We start from the raw sequence: 15679 nt of genomic DNA, 5'->3' as shown, positions 1-15679 counted from the left end.
CTAATCCTCACTTGTAGTCTAGTTCCCCTATATATATCTATAATTAAATCTTTATACTAATCCTTACTTGTTGTCTAGTTCCCTATATATATCTATAATTAAATCTTTATACTAATCCTCTCTTGTTGTCTAGTTCCCCTATATATATCTATAATTAAATCTTTATACTAATCCTCACTTGTAGTCTGGTTCCCCTATATATATCTATAATTAAATCTTTATACTAATCCTTACTTGTAGTCTGGTTCCCTATATATATCTATAATTAAATCTTTTTACTAATCCTCACTTGTAGTCTGGTTCCCTATATATATCTATAATTAAATCTTTATACTAATCCTTACTTGTAGTCTGGTTCCCTATATATATCTATAATTAAATCTTTATACTAATCCTCACTTGTAGTCTGGTTCCCTATATATATCTATAATTAAATCTTTATACTAATCCTCACTTGTAGTCTGGTTCCTATATATATATCTATAATTAAATCTTTATACTAATCCTCACTTGTAGTCTGGTTCCCCTATATATATCTATAATTAAATCTTTATACTAATCCTCACTTGTAGTCTGGTTCCCTATATATATCTATAATTAAATCTTTATACTAATCCTCACTTGTGGTCTGGTTCCCTATATATATCTATAATTAAATCTTTATACTAATCCTCACTTGTAGTCTGGTTCCCCTATATATATCTATAATTAAATCTTTATACTAATCCTTACTTGTGGTCTGGTTCCCTATATATATCTATAATTAAATCTTTATACTAATCCTCACTTGTAGTCTGGTTCCCTATATATATCTATAATTAAATCTTTATACTAATCCTCACTTGTGGTCTGGTTCCTATATATATCTATAATTAAATCTTTATACTAATCCTTACTTGTAGTCTGGTTCCCCTATATATATCTATAATTAAATCTTTATACTAATCCTCACTTGTTGTCTGGTTCCCCTATATATATCTATAATTAAATCTTTATACTAATCCTCACTTGTGGTCTGGTTCCCTATATATATCTATAATTAAATCTTTATACTAATCCTCACTTGTAGTCTGGTTCCCCTATATATATCTATAATTAAATCTTTATACTAATCCTCACTTGGTCTGGTTCCCTATATATATCTATAATTAAATCTTTATACTAATCCTCACTTGTCGTCTGGTTCCCCTATATATATCTATAATTAAATCTTTATACTAATCCTCACTTGTAGTCTGGTTCCCTATATATATCTATAATTAAATCTTTATACTAATCCTCACTTGTAGTCTGGTTCCCTATATATATCTATAATTAAATCTTTATACTAATCCTCACTTGTAGTCTGGTTCCCTATATATATCTATAATTAAATCTTTATACTAATCCTCACTTGTAGTCTGGTTCCCCTATATATATATCTATAATTAAATCTTTATACTAATCCTCACTTGTAGTCTGGTTCCCCTATATATATCTATAATTAAATCTTTATACTAATCCTCACTTGTAGTCTGGTTCCTATATATATCTATAATTAAATCTTTATACTAATCCTCACTTGTGGTCCAGTTCCCTATATATATCTATAATTAAATCTTTATACTAATCCTCACTTGTTGTCTGGTTCCCTATATATATCTATAATTAAATCTTTATACTAATCCTCACTTGTAGTCTGGTTCCCTATATATATCTATAATTAAATCTTTATACTAATCCTCACTTGTAGTCTGGTTCCCTATATATATCTATAATTAAATCTTTTTACTAATCCTCACTTGTAGTCTGGTTCCCTATATATATCTATAATTAAATCTTTATACTAATCCTCACTTGTAGTCTGGTTCCCTATATATATCTATAATTAAATCTTTATACTAATCCTCACTTGTAGTCTGGTTCCCTATATATATCTATAATTAAATCTTTATACTAATCCTCACTTGTAGTCTGGTTCCCTATATATATCTATAATTAAATCTTTATACTAATCCTCACTTGTGGTCTGGTTCCCTATATATATCTATAATTAAATCTTTATACTAATCCTCACTTGTGGTCTAGTTCCCTATATATATCTATAATTAAATCTTTATACTAATCCTCACTTGTAGTCTGGTTCCCCTATATATATCTATAATTAAATCTTTATACTAATCCTCACTTGTAGTCTGGTTCCCTATATATATCTATAATTAAATCTTTATACTAATCCTCACTTGTTGTCTGGTTCCCTATATATATCTATAATTAAATCTTTATACTAATCCTCACTTGTAGTCTGGTTCCCCTATATATATCTATAATTAAATCTTTATACTAATCCTCACTTGTAGTCTGGTTCCCCTATATATATCTATAATTAAATCTTTATACTAATCCTCACTTGTAGTCTGGTTCCTATATATATCTATAATTAAATCTTTATACTAATCCTCACTTGTAGTCTGGTTCCCTATATATATCTATAATTAAATCTTTATACTAATCCTCACTTGTAGTCTGGTTCCCCTATATATATCTATAATTAAATCTTTATACTAATCCTCACTTGTAGTCTGGTTCCCCTATATATATCTATAATTAAATCTTTATACTAATCCTCACTTGTAGTCTGGTTCCCTATATATATCTATAATTAAATCTTTATACTAATCCTCACTTGTGGTCTGGTTCCCTATATATATCTATAATTAAATCTTTATACTAATCCTCACTTGTGGTCTGGTTCCTATATATATCTATAATTAAATCTTTATACTAATCCTCACTTGTAGTCTGGTTCCTATATATATCTATAATTAAATCTTTATACTAATCCTCACTTGTTGTCTGGTTCCCTATATATATCTATAATTAAATCTTTATACTAATCCTCACTTGTGGTCTGGTTCCTATATATATCTATAATTAAATCTTTATACTAATCCTCACTTGTGGTCTGGTTCCCTATATATATCTATAATTAAATCTTTATACTAATCCTCACTTGTAGTCTGGTTCCCTATATATATCTATAATTAAATCTTTATACTAATCCTCACTTGTAGTCTGGTTCCCTATATATATCTATAATTAAATCTTTATACTAATCCTCACTTGTGGTCTGGTTCCCTATATATATCTATAATTAAATCTTTATACTAATCCTCACTTGTAGTCTGGTTCCCTATATATATCTATAATTAAATCTTTATACTAATCCTCACTTGTAGTCTGGTTCCCTATATATATCTATAATTAAATCTTTATACTAATCCTCACTTGTAGTCTGGTTCCCCTATATATATCTATAATTAAATCTTTATACTAATCCTCACTTGTAGTCTGGTTCCTATATATATCTATAATTAAATCTTTATACTAATCCTCACTTGTAGTCTGGTTCCCTATATATATCTATAATTAAATCTTTATACTAATCCTCACTTGTAGTCTGGTTCCCTATATATATCTATAATTAAATCTTTTATACTAATCCTCACTTGTAGTCTGGTTCCCTATATATATCTATAATTAAATCTTTATACTAATCCTCACTTGTAGTCTGGTTCCCTATATATATCTATAATTAAATCTTTATACTAATCCTCACTTGTGGTCTGGTTCCCCTATATATATATCTATAATTAAATCTTTATACTAATCCTCACTTGTAGTCTGGTTCCCTATATATATCTATAATTAAATCTTTATACTAATCCTCACTTGTCGTCTGGTTCCCTATATATATATCTATAATTAAATCTTTATACTAATCCTTACTTGTAGTCTGGTTCCCCTATATATATCTATAATTAAATCTTTATACTAATCCTCACTTGTAGTCTGGTTCCCCTATATATATCTATAATTAAATCTTTATACTAATCCTTACTTGTAGTCTGGTTCCCTATATATATCTATAATTAAATCTTTATACTAATCCTCACTTGTAGTCTGGTTCCCTATATATATCTATAATTAAATCTTTATACTAATCCTCACTTGTAGTCTAGTTCCCTATATATATCTATAATTAAATCTTTATACTAATCCTCACTTGTTGTCTGGTTTCCTATATATATCTATAATTAAATCTTTATACTAATCCTCACTTGTTGTCTGGTTCCCTATATATATCTATAATTAAATCTTTATACTAATCCTCACTTGTAGTCTGGTTCCTATATATATCTATAATTAAATCTTTATACTAATCCTCACTTGTAGTCTGGTTCCCCTATATATATCTATAATTAAATCTTTATACTAATCCTCACTTGTAGTCTGGTTCCCTATATATATCTATAATTAAATCTTTATACTAATCCTCACTTGTAGTCTGGTTCCCTATATATATCTATAATTAAATCTTTATACTAATCCTCACTTGTAGTCTGGTTCCCCTATATATATCTATAATTAAATCTTTATACTAATCCTCACTTGTAGTCTGGTTCCCTATATATATCTATAATTAAATCTTTATACTAATCCTCACTTGTAGTCTGGTTCCCTATATATATCTATAATTAAATCTTTATACTAATCCTCACTTGTAGTCTGGTTCCCTATATATATCTATAATTAAATCTTTATACTAATCCTCACTTGTGGTCTGGTTCCCTATATATATCTATAATTAAATCTTTATACTAATCCTCACTTGTAGTCTGGTTCCTATATATATATCTATAATTAAATCTTTATACTAATCCTCACTTGTAGTCTGGTTCCTATATATATCTATAATTAAATCTTTATACTAATCCTCACTTGTAGTCTGGTTCCCTATATATATCTATAATTAAATCTTTATACTAATCCTCACTTGTAGTCTGGTTCCCCTATATATATCTATAATTAAATCTTTATACTAATCCTCACTTGTAGTCTGGTTCCCTATATATATCTATAATTAAATCTTTATACTAATCCTCACTTGTAGTCTGGTTCCCTATATATATCTATAATTAAATCTTTATACTAATCCTCACTTGTAGTCTGGTTCCCTATATATATCTATAATTAAATCTTTATACTAATCCTCACTTGTAGTCTGGTTCCCTATATATATCTATAATTAAATCTTTATACTAATCCTCACTTGTGGTCTGGTTCCCCTATATATATCTATAATTAAATCTTTATACTAATCCTCACTTGTAGTCTGGTTCCCTATATATATCTATAATTAAATCTTTATACTAATCCTCACTTGTAGTCTGGTTCCCTATATATATCTATAATTAAATCTTTATACTAATCCTCACTTGTAGTCTGGTTCCCCTATATATATCTATAATTAAATCTTTATACTAATCCTCACTTGTAGTCTGGTTCCCTATATATATCTATAATTAAATCTTTATACTAATCCTCACTTGTAGTCTGGTTCCCCTATATATATCTATAATTAAATCTTTATACTAATCCTCACTTGTAGTCTGGTTCCCCTATATATATCTATAATTAAATCTTTATACTAATCCTCACTTGTAGTCTGGTTCCCTATATATATCTATAATTAAATCTTTATACTAATCCTCACTTGTAGTCTGGTTCCCTATATATATCTATAATTAAATCTTTATACTAATCCTCACTTGTAGTCTGGTTCCCTATATATATCTATAATTAAATCTTTATACTAATCCTCACTTGTAGTCTGGTTCCCCTATATATATCTATAATTAAATCTTTATACTAATCCTCACTTGTAGTCTGGTTTCCTATATATATCTATAATTAAATCTTTATACTAATCCTCACTTGTAGTCTGGTTCCCTATATATATCTATAATTAAATCTTTATACTAATCCTCACTTGTAGTCTGGTTCCCTATATATATCTATAATTAAATCTTTATACTAATCCTCACTTGTAGTCTGGTTCCTATATATATCTATAATTAAATCTTTATACTAATCCTCACTTGTGGTCTGGTTCCCTATATATATCTATAATTAAATCTTTATACTAATCCTCACTTGTGGTCTGGTTCCCTATATATATCTATAATTAAATCTTTATACTAATCCTCACTTGTGGTCTGGTTCCTATATATATCTATAATTAAATCTTTATACTAATCCTCACTTGTGGTCTGGTTCCCCTATATATATCTATAATTAAATCTTTATACTAATCCTCACTTGTGGTCTGGTTCCCTATATATCTATAATTAAATCTTTATACTAATCCTCACTTGTGGTCTGGTTCCTATATATATCTATAATTAAATCTTTATACTAATCCTCACTTGTGGTCTGGTTCCCTATATATATCTATAATTAAATCTTTATACTAATCCTCACTTGTAGTCTGGTTCCTATATATATCTATAATTAAATCTTTATACTAATCCTCACTTGTAGTCTGGTTCCCTATATATATCTATAATTAAATCTTTATACTAATCCTCACTTGTAGTCTGGTTCCCTATATATATCTATAATTAAATCTTTATACTAATCCTCACTTGTAGTCTGGTTCCCCTATATATATCTATAATTAAATCTTTATACTAATCCTCACTTGTAGTCTGGTTCCCCTATATATATCTATAATTAAATCTTTATACTAATCCTCACTTGTAGTCTGGTTCCCTATATATATCTATAATTAAATCTTTATACTAATCCTCACTTGTAGTCTGGTTCCTATATATATCTATAATTAAATCTTTATACTAATCCTCACTTGTAGTCTGGTTCCCTATATATATCTATAATTAAATCTTTATACTAATCCTCACTTGTAGTCTGGTTCCCCTATATATATCTATAATTAAATCTTTATACTAATCCTCACTTGTGGTCTGGTTCCCTATATATATCTATAATTAAATCTTTATACTAATCCTCACTTGTAGTCTGGTTCCCTATATATATCTATAATTAAATCTTTATACTAATCCTCACTTTGTCTGGTCTAGTCTGGTTCCCCTATATATATCTATAATTAAATCTTTATACTAATCCTCACTTTGTAGTTCCCTATATATATCTATAATTAAATCTTTATACTAATCCACACTGGTTCCCCTATATATATCTATAATTAAATCTTTATACTAATCCTCACTTGTAGTCTGGTTCCCTATATATATCTATAATTAAATCTTTATACTAATCCTACTTGTGGTCTGGTTCCCTATATATATCTATAATTAAATCTTTATACTAATCCTCACTTGTGGTCTGGTTCCCTATATATATCTATAATTAAATCTTTATACTAATCCTCACTTGTAGTCTGGTTCCCTATATATATCTATAATTAAATCTTTATACTAATCCTCACTTGTGGTCTGGTTCCCTATATATATCTATAATTAAATCTTTATACTAATCCTCACTTGTGGTCTGGTTCCCCTATATATATCTATAATTAAATCTTTATACTAATCCTCACTTGTAGTCTGGTTCCCTATATATATCTATAATTAAATCTTTATACTAATCCTCACTTGTAGTCTGGTTCCCTATATATATCTATAATTAAATCTTTATACTAATCCTCACTTGTAGTCTGGTTCCCTATATATATCTATAATTAAATCTTTATACTAATCCTCACTTGTAGTCTAGTTCCCCTATATATATCTATAATTAAATCTTTATACTAATCCTCACTTGTAGTCTGGTTCCCTATATATATCTATAATTAAATCTTTATACTAATCCTCACTTGTAGTCTGGTTCCCCTATATATATCTATAATTAAATCTTTATACTAATCCTCACTTGTAGTCTGGTTCCCCTATATATATCTATAATTAAATCTTTATACTAATCCTCACTTGTAGTCTGGTTCCCTATATATATATCTATAATTAAATCTTTATACTAATCCTTACTTGTAGTGGTCTGGTTCCCCTATATATATCTATAATTAAATCTTTATACTAATCCTTACTTGTAGTCTGGTTCCCTATATATATCTATAATTAAATCTTTATACTAATCCTCACTTGTAGTCTGGTTCCCCTATATATATCTATAATTAAATCTTTATACTAATCCTCACTTGTAGTCTGGTTCCCTATATATATCTATAATTAAATCTTTATACTAATCCTCACTTGTAGTCTGGTTCCCTATATATATCTATAATTAAATCTTTATACTAATCCTCACTTGTGGTCTGGTTCCTATATATATCTATAATTAAATCTTTATACTAATCCTCACTTGTGGTCTGGTTCCCCTATATATATCTATAATTAAATCTTTATACTAATCCTCACTTGTGGTCTGGTTCCCCTATATATATCTATAATTAAATCTTTATACTAATCCTCACTTGTTGTCTGGTTCCCTATATATATCTATAATTAAATCTTTATACTAATCCTCACTTGTGGTCTGGTTCCCTATATATATCTATAATTAAATCTTTATACTAATCCTCACTTGTAGTCTGGTTCCTATATATATCTATAATTAAATCTTTATACTAATCCTCACTTGTTGTCTGGTTCCCTATATATATCTATAATTAAATCTTTATACTAATCCTTACTTGTAGTCTGGTTCCCCTATATATATCTATAATTAAATCTTTATACTAATCCTCACTTGTAGTCTGGTTCCCTATATATATCTATAATTAAATCTTTATACTAATCCTCACTTGTAGTCTGGTTCCCTATATATATCTATAATTAAATCTTTATACTAATCCTCACTTGTAGTCTGGTTCCTATATATATCTATAATTAAATCTTTATACTAATCCTCACTTGTGGTCTGGTTCCCTATATATATCTATAATTAAATCTTTATACTAATCCTCACTTGTAGTCTGGTTCCCTATATATATCTATAATTAAATCTTTATACTAATCCTCACTTGTGGTCTGGTTCCCTATATATATCTATAATTAAATCTTTATACTAATCCTCACTTGTAGTCTGGTTCCCCTATATATATCTATAATTAAATCTTTATACTAATCCTCACTTGTAGTCTGGTTCCCTATATATATCTATAATTAAATCTTTATACTAATCCTCACTTGTAGTCTGGTTCCCCTATATATATCTATAATTAAATCTTTATACTAATCCTCACTTGTAGTCTGGTTCCCCTATATATATCTATAATTAAATCTTTATACTAATCCTCACTTGTAGTCTGGTTCCCCTATATATATCTATAATTAAATCTTTATACTAATCCTCACTTGTAGTCTGGTTCCCTATATATATCTATAATTAAATCTTTATACTAATCCTCACTTGTAGTCTGGTTCCCTATATATATCTATAATTAAATCTTTATACTAATCCTCACTTGTAGTCTGGTTCCCTATATATATCTATAATTAAATCTTTATACTAATCCTCACTTGTGGTCTGGTTCCCTATATATATCTATAATTAAATCTTTATACTAATCCTCACTTGTAGTCTGGTTCCCTATATATATCTATAATTAAATCTTTATACTAATCCTCACTTGTAGTCTGGTTCCCTATATATATCTATAATTAAATCTTTATACTAATCCTCACTTGTAGTCTGGTTCCCCTATATATATCTATAATTAAATCTTTATACTAATCCTCACTTGTGGTCTGGTTCCCTATATATATCTATAATTAAATCTTTATACTAATCCTCACTTGTAGTCTGGTTCCCTATATATATCTATAATTAAATCTTTATACTAATCCTCACTTGTAGTCTAGTTCCCTATATATATCTATAATTAAATCTTTATACTAATCCTTACTTGTAGTCTGGTTCCCCTATATATATCTATAATTAAATCTTTATACTAATCCTCACTTGTAGTCTGGTTCCCTATATATATCTATAATTAAATCTTTATACTAATCCTCACTTGTAGTCTAGTTCCCTATATATATCTATAATTAAATCTTTATACTAATCCTCACTTGTAGTCTGGTTCCCTATATATATCTATAATTAAATCTTTATACTAATCCTCACTTGTAGTCTGGTTCCCCTATATATATCTATAATTAAATCTTTATACTAATCCTCACTTGTAGTCTGGTTCCCCTATATATATCTATAATTAAATCTTTATACTAATCCTCACTTGTGGTCTGGTTCCTATATATATCTATAATTAAATCTTTATACTAATCCTCACTTGTGGTCTGGTTCCCTATATATCTATAATTAAATCTTTATACTAATCCTCACTTGTAGTCTGGTTCCCTATATATATCTATAATTAAATCTTTATACTAATCCTCACTTGTAGTCTGGTTCCCTATATATATCTATAATTAAATCTTTATACTAATCCTCACTTGTAGTCTGGTTCCCTATATATATCTATAATTAAATCTTTATACTAATCCTCACTTGTAGTCTGGTTCCCCTATATATATCTATAATTAAATCTTTATACTAATCCTCACTTGTAGTCTGGTTCCCTATATATATCTATAATTAAATCTTTATACTAATCCTCACTTGTTGTCTAGTTCCCTATATATATCTATAATTAAATCTTTATACTAATCCTCACTTGTAGTCTGGTTCCCCTATATATATCTATAATTAAATCTTTATACTAATCCTCACTTGTAGTCTGGTTCCTATATATATCTATAATTAAATCTTTATACTAATCCTCACTTGTAGTCTGGTTCCCCTATATATATCTATAATTAAATCTTTATACTAATCCTCACTTGTGGTCTGGTTCCCCTATATATATCTATAATTAAATCTTTATACTAATCCTCACTTGTGGTCTGGTTCCCCTATATATATCTATAATTAAATCTTTATACTAATCCTCACTTGTAGTCTGGTTCCCTATATATATCTATAATTAAATCTTTATACTAATCCTCACTTGTAGTCTGGTTCCCTATATATATCTATAATTAAATCTTTATACTAATCCTCACTTGTAGTCTGGTTCCCTATATATATCTATAATTAAATCTTTATACTAATCCTCACTTGTAGTCTGGTTCCCCTATATATATCTATAATTAAATCTTTATACTAATCCTCACTTGTAGTCTGGTTCCCTATATATATCTATAATTAAATCTTTATACTAATCCTCACTTGTAGTCTGGTTCCTATATATATCTATAATTAAATCTTTATACTAAATTGGTCTGGTTCCCTATATATATCTATAATTAAATCTTTATACTAATCCTTGTAGTCTGGTTCCCTATATATATCTATAATTAAATCTTTATACTAATCCTCACTTGTGGTCTGGTTCCCTATATATATCTATAATTAAATCTTTATACTAATCCTCACTTGTAGTCTGGTTCCCCTATATATATCTATAATTAAATCTTTATACTAATCCTCACTTGTAGTCTGGTTCCCTATATATATCTATAATAAATCTTTATACTAATCCTCACTTGTAGTCTGGTTCCCTATATATATCTATAATTAAATCTTTATACTAATCCTCACTTGTAGTCTGGTTCCCTATATATATCTATAATTAAATCTTTATACTAATCCTCACTTGTAGTCTGGTTCCCTATATATATCTATAATTAAATCTTTATACTAATCCTCACTTGTAGTCTGGTTCCCCTATATATATCTATAATTAAATCTTTATACTAATCCTCACTTGTAGTCTGGTTCCTATATATATCTATAATTAAATCTTTATACTAATCCTCACTTGTGGTCTGGTTCCCTATATATATCTATAATTAAATCTTTATACTAATCCTCACTTGTGGTCTGGTTCCCTATATATATCTATAATTAAATCTTTATACTAATCCTCACTTGTAGTCTGGTTCCCCTATATATATCTATAATTAAATCTTTATACTAATCCTCACTTGTAGTCTGGTTCCCTATATATATCTATAATTAAATCTTTATACTAATCCTCACTTGTAGTCTGGTTCCCCTATATATATCTATAATTAAATCTTTATACTAATCCTTACTTGTAGTCTGGTTCCCCTATATATATCTATAATTAAATCTTTATACTAATCCTCACTTGTAGTCTGGTTCCCCTATATATATATCTATAATTAAATCTTTATACTAATCCTCACTTGTAGTCTAGTTCCCTATATATATCTATAATTAAATCTTTATACTAATCCTCACTTGTAGTCTGGTTCCTATATATATCTATAATTAAATCTTTATACTAATCCTCACTTGTAGTCTGGTTCCCTATATATATCTATAATTAAATCTTTATACTAATCCTCACTTGTAGTCTGGTTCCCTATATATATCTATAATTAAATCTTTATACTAATCCTCACTTGTAGTCTGGTTCTATATATATATCTATAATTAAATCTTTATACTAATCCTCACTTGTAGTCTGGTTCCCCTATATATATCTATAATTAAATCTTTATACTAATCCTCACTTGTAGTCTGGTTCCCTATATATATCTATAATTAAATCTTTATACTAATCCTCACTTGTAGTCTGGTTCCCTATATATATCTATAATTAAATCTTTATACTAATCCTCACTTGTAGTCTGGTTCCCCTATATATATCTATAATTAAATCTTTATACTAATCCTCACTTGTAGTCTGGTTCCCCTATATATATCTATAATTAAATCTTTATACTAATCCTCACTTGTAGTCTGGTTCCCCTATATATATCTATAATTAAATCTTTATACTAATCCTCACTTGTCTGTTTCCTATATATATCTATAATTAAATCTTTATACTAATCCTCACTTGTTGTCTGGTTCCCTATATATATCTATAATTAAATCTTTATACTAATCCTCACTTGTAGTCTGGTTCCCTATATATATCTATAATTAAATCTTTATACTAATCCTCACTTGTAGTCTGGTTCCCTATATATATCTATAATTAAATCTTTATACTAATCCTCACTTGTGGTCTGGTTCCCTATATATATCTATAATTAAATCTTTATACTAATCCTCACTTGTAGTCTAGTTCCCTATATATATCTATAATTAAATCTTTATACTAATCCTCACTTGTAGTCTGGTTCCCTATATATATCTATAATTAAATCTTTATACTAATCCTCACTTGTAGTCTGGTTCCCCTATATATATCTATAATTAAATCTTTATACTAATCCTCACTTGTAGTCTGGTTCCCTATATATATCTATAATTAAATCTTTATACTAATCCTCACTTGTAGTCTGGTTCCCTATATATATCTATAATTAAATCTTTATACTAATCCTCACTTGTGGTCTGGTTCCCCTATATATATCTATAATTAAATCTTTATACTAATCCTCACTTGTAGTCTGGTTCCCCTATATATATCTATAATTAAATCTTTATACTAATCCTCACTTGTAGTCTGGTTCCTATATATATCTATAATTAAATCTTTATACTAATCCTCACTTGTGGTCTGGTTCCCTATATATATCTATAATTAAATCTTTATACTAATCCTCACTTGTAGTCTGGTTCCCTATATATATCTATAATTAAATCTTTATACTAATCCTCACTTGTAGTCTGGTTCCCTATATATATCTATAATTAAATCTTTATACTAATCCTCACTTGTGGTCTGGTTCCCCTATATATATATCTATAATTAAATCTTTATACTAATCCTCACTTGTGGTCTGGTTCCCTATATATATCTATAATTAAATCTTTATACTAATCCTCACTTGTAGTCTGGTTCCCCTATATATATCTATAATTAAATCTTTATACTAATCCTCACTTGTAGTCTGGTTCCCTATATATATCTATAATTAAATCTTTATACTAATCCTCACTTGTAGTCTGGTTCCCCTTTATACTAATCCTCACTTGTAGTCTGGTTCCCCTATATATATATCTATAATTAAATCTTTATACTAATCCTCACTTGTGGTCTGGTTCCCCTATATATATCTATAATTAAATCTTTATACTAATCCTCACTTGTAGTCTGGTTCCCCTATATATATCTATAATTAAATCTTTATACTAATCCTCACTTGTGGTCTAGTTCCCCTATATATATCTATAATTAAATCTTTATACTAATCCTCACTTGTAGTCTAGTTCCCTATATATATATCTATAATTAAATCTTTATACTAATCCTCACTTGTAGTCTGGTTCCCTATATATATCTATAATTAAATCTTTATACTAATCCTCACTTGTCGTCTGGTTCCCTATATATATATCTATAATTAAATCTTTATACTAATCCTCACTTGTAGTCTGGTTCCCTATATATATCTATAATTAAATCTTTATACTAATCCTCACTTGTGGTCTGGTTCCTATATATATCTATAATTAAATCTTTATACTAATCCTCACTTGTGGTCTGGTTCCCCTATATATATCTATAATTAAATCTTTATACTAATCCTCACTTGTAGTCTGGTTTCCTATATATATCTATAATTAAATCTTTATACTAATCCTCACTTGTAGTCTGGTTCCCTATATATATCTATAATTAAATCTTTATACTAATCCTCACTTGTAGTCTGGTTCCCTATATATATCTATAATTAAATCTTTATACTAATCCTCACTTGTAGTCTAGTTCCCTATATATATCTATAATTAAATCTTTATACTAATCCTCACTTGTGGTCTGGTTCCCCTATATATATCTATAATTAAATCTTTATACTAATCCTCACTTGTAGTCTGGTTCCCTATATATATCTATAATTAAATCTTTATACTAATCCTCACTTGTCGTCTGGTTCCCTATATATATCTATAATTAAATCTTTATACTAATCCTCACTTGTAGTCTAGTTCCCTATATATATCTATAATTAAATCTTTATACTAATCCTCACTTGTAGTCTAGTTCCCTATATATATCTATAATTAAATCTTTATACTAATCCTCACTTGTAGTCTGGTTCCCTATATATATCTATAATTAAATCTTTATACTAATCCTCACTTGTAGTCTGGTTCCCCTATATATATCTATAATTAAATCTTTATACTAATCCTCACTTGTAGTCTGGTTCCCTATATATATCTATAATTAAATCTTTATACTAATCCTCACTTGTAGTCTGGTTCCTATATATATCTATAATTAAATCTTTATACTAATCCTCACTGTGGTCTAGTTCCCTATATATATATCTATAATTAAATCTTTTATACTAATCCTCACTTGTAGTCTGGTTCCCCTATATATATCTATAATTAAATCTTTATACTAATCCTCACTTGTAGTCTGGTTCCCCTATATATATCTATAATTAAATCTTTATACTAATCCTCACTTGTAGTCTGGTTCCCCTATATATATCTATAATTAAATCTTTATACTAATCCTCACTTGTAGTCTGGTTCCCCTATATATATCTATAATTAAATCTTTTATACTAATCCTCACTTGTAGTCTGGTTCCCCTATATATATCTATAATTAAATCTTTATACTAATCCTCACTTGTAGTCTGGTTCCCCTATATATATCTATAATTAAATCTTTATACTAATCCTCACTTGTAGTCTAGTTCCCCTATATATATCTATAATTAAATCTTTATACTAATCCTCACTTGTGGTCTAGTTCCCCTATATATATCTATAATTAAATCTTTATATCTAATCCTTACTTGTGGTCTGGTTCCATATATATCTATAATTAAATCTTTATACTAATCCTCACTTGTAGTCTGGTTCCTATATATATCTATAATTAAATCTTTATACTAATCCTCACTTGTCGTCTG

This window comes from Tachypleus tridentatus, chromosome 7 (genome assembly GCF_004210375.1).
Source record: "Tachypleus tridentatus isolate NWPU-2018 chromosome 7, ASM421037v1, whole genome shotgun sequence".
NCBI classification, from domain to species: Eukaryota; Metazoa; Arthropoda; class Merostomata; order Xiphosura; family Limulidae; genus Tachypleus; species Tachypleus tridentatus.
The sequence above is the reverse complement of the archived record's forward strand: the minus strand, read 5'-3'. Positions refer to the sequence as shown.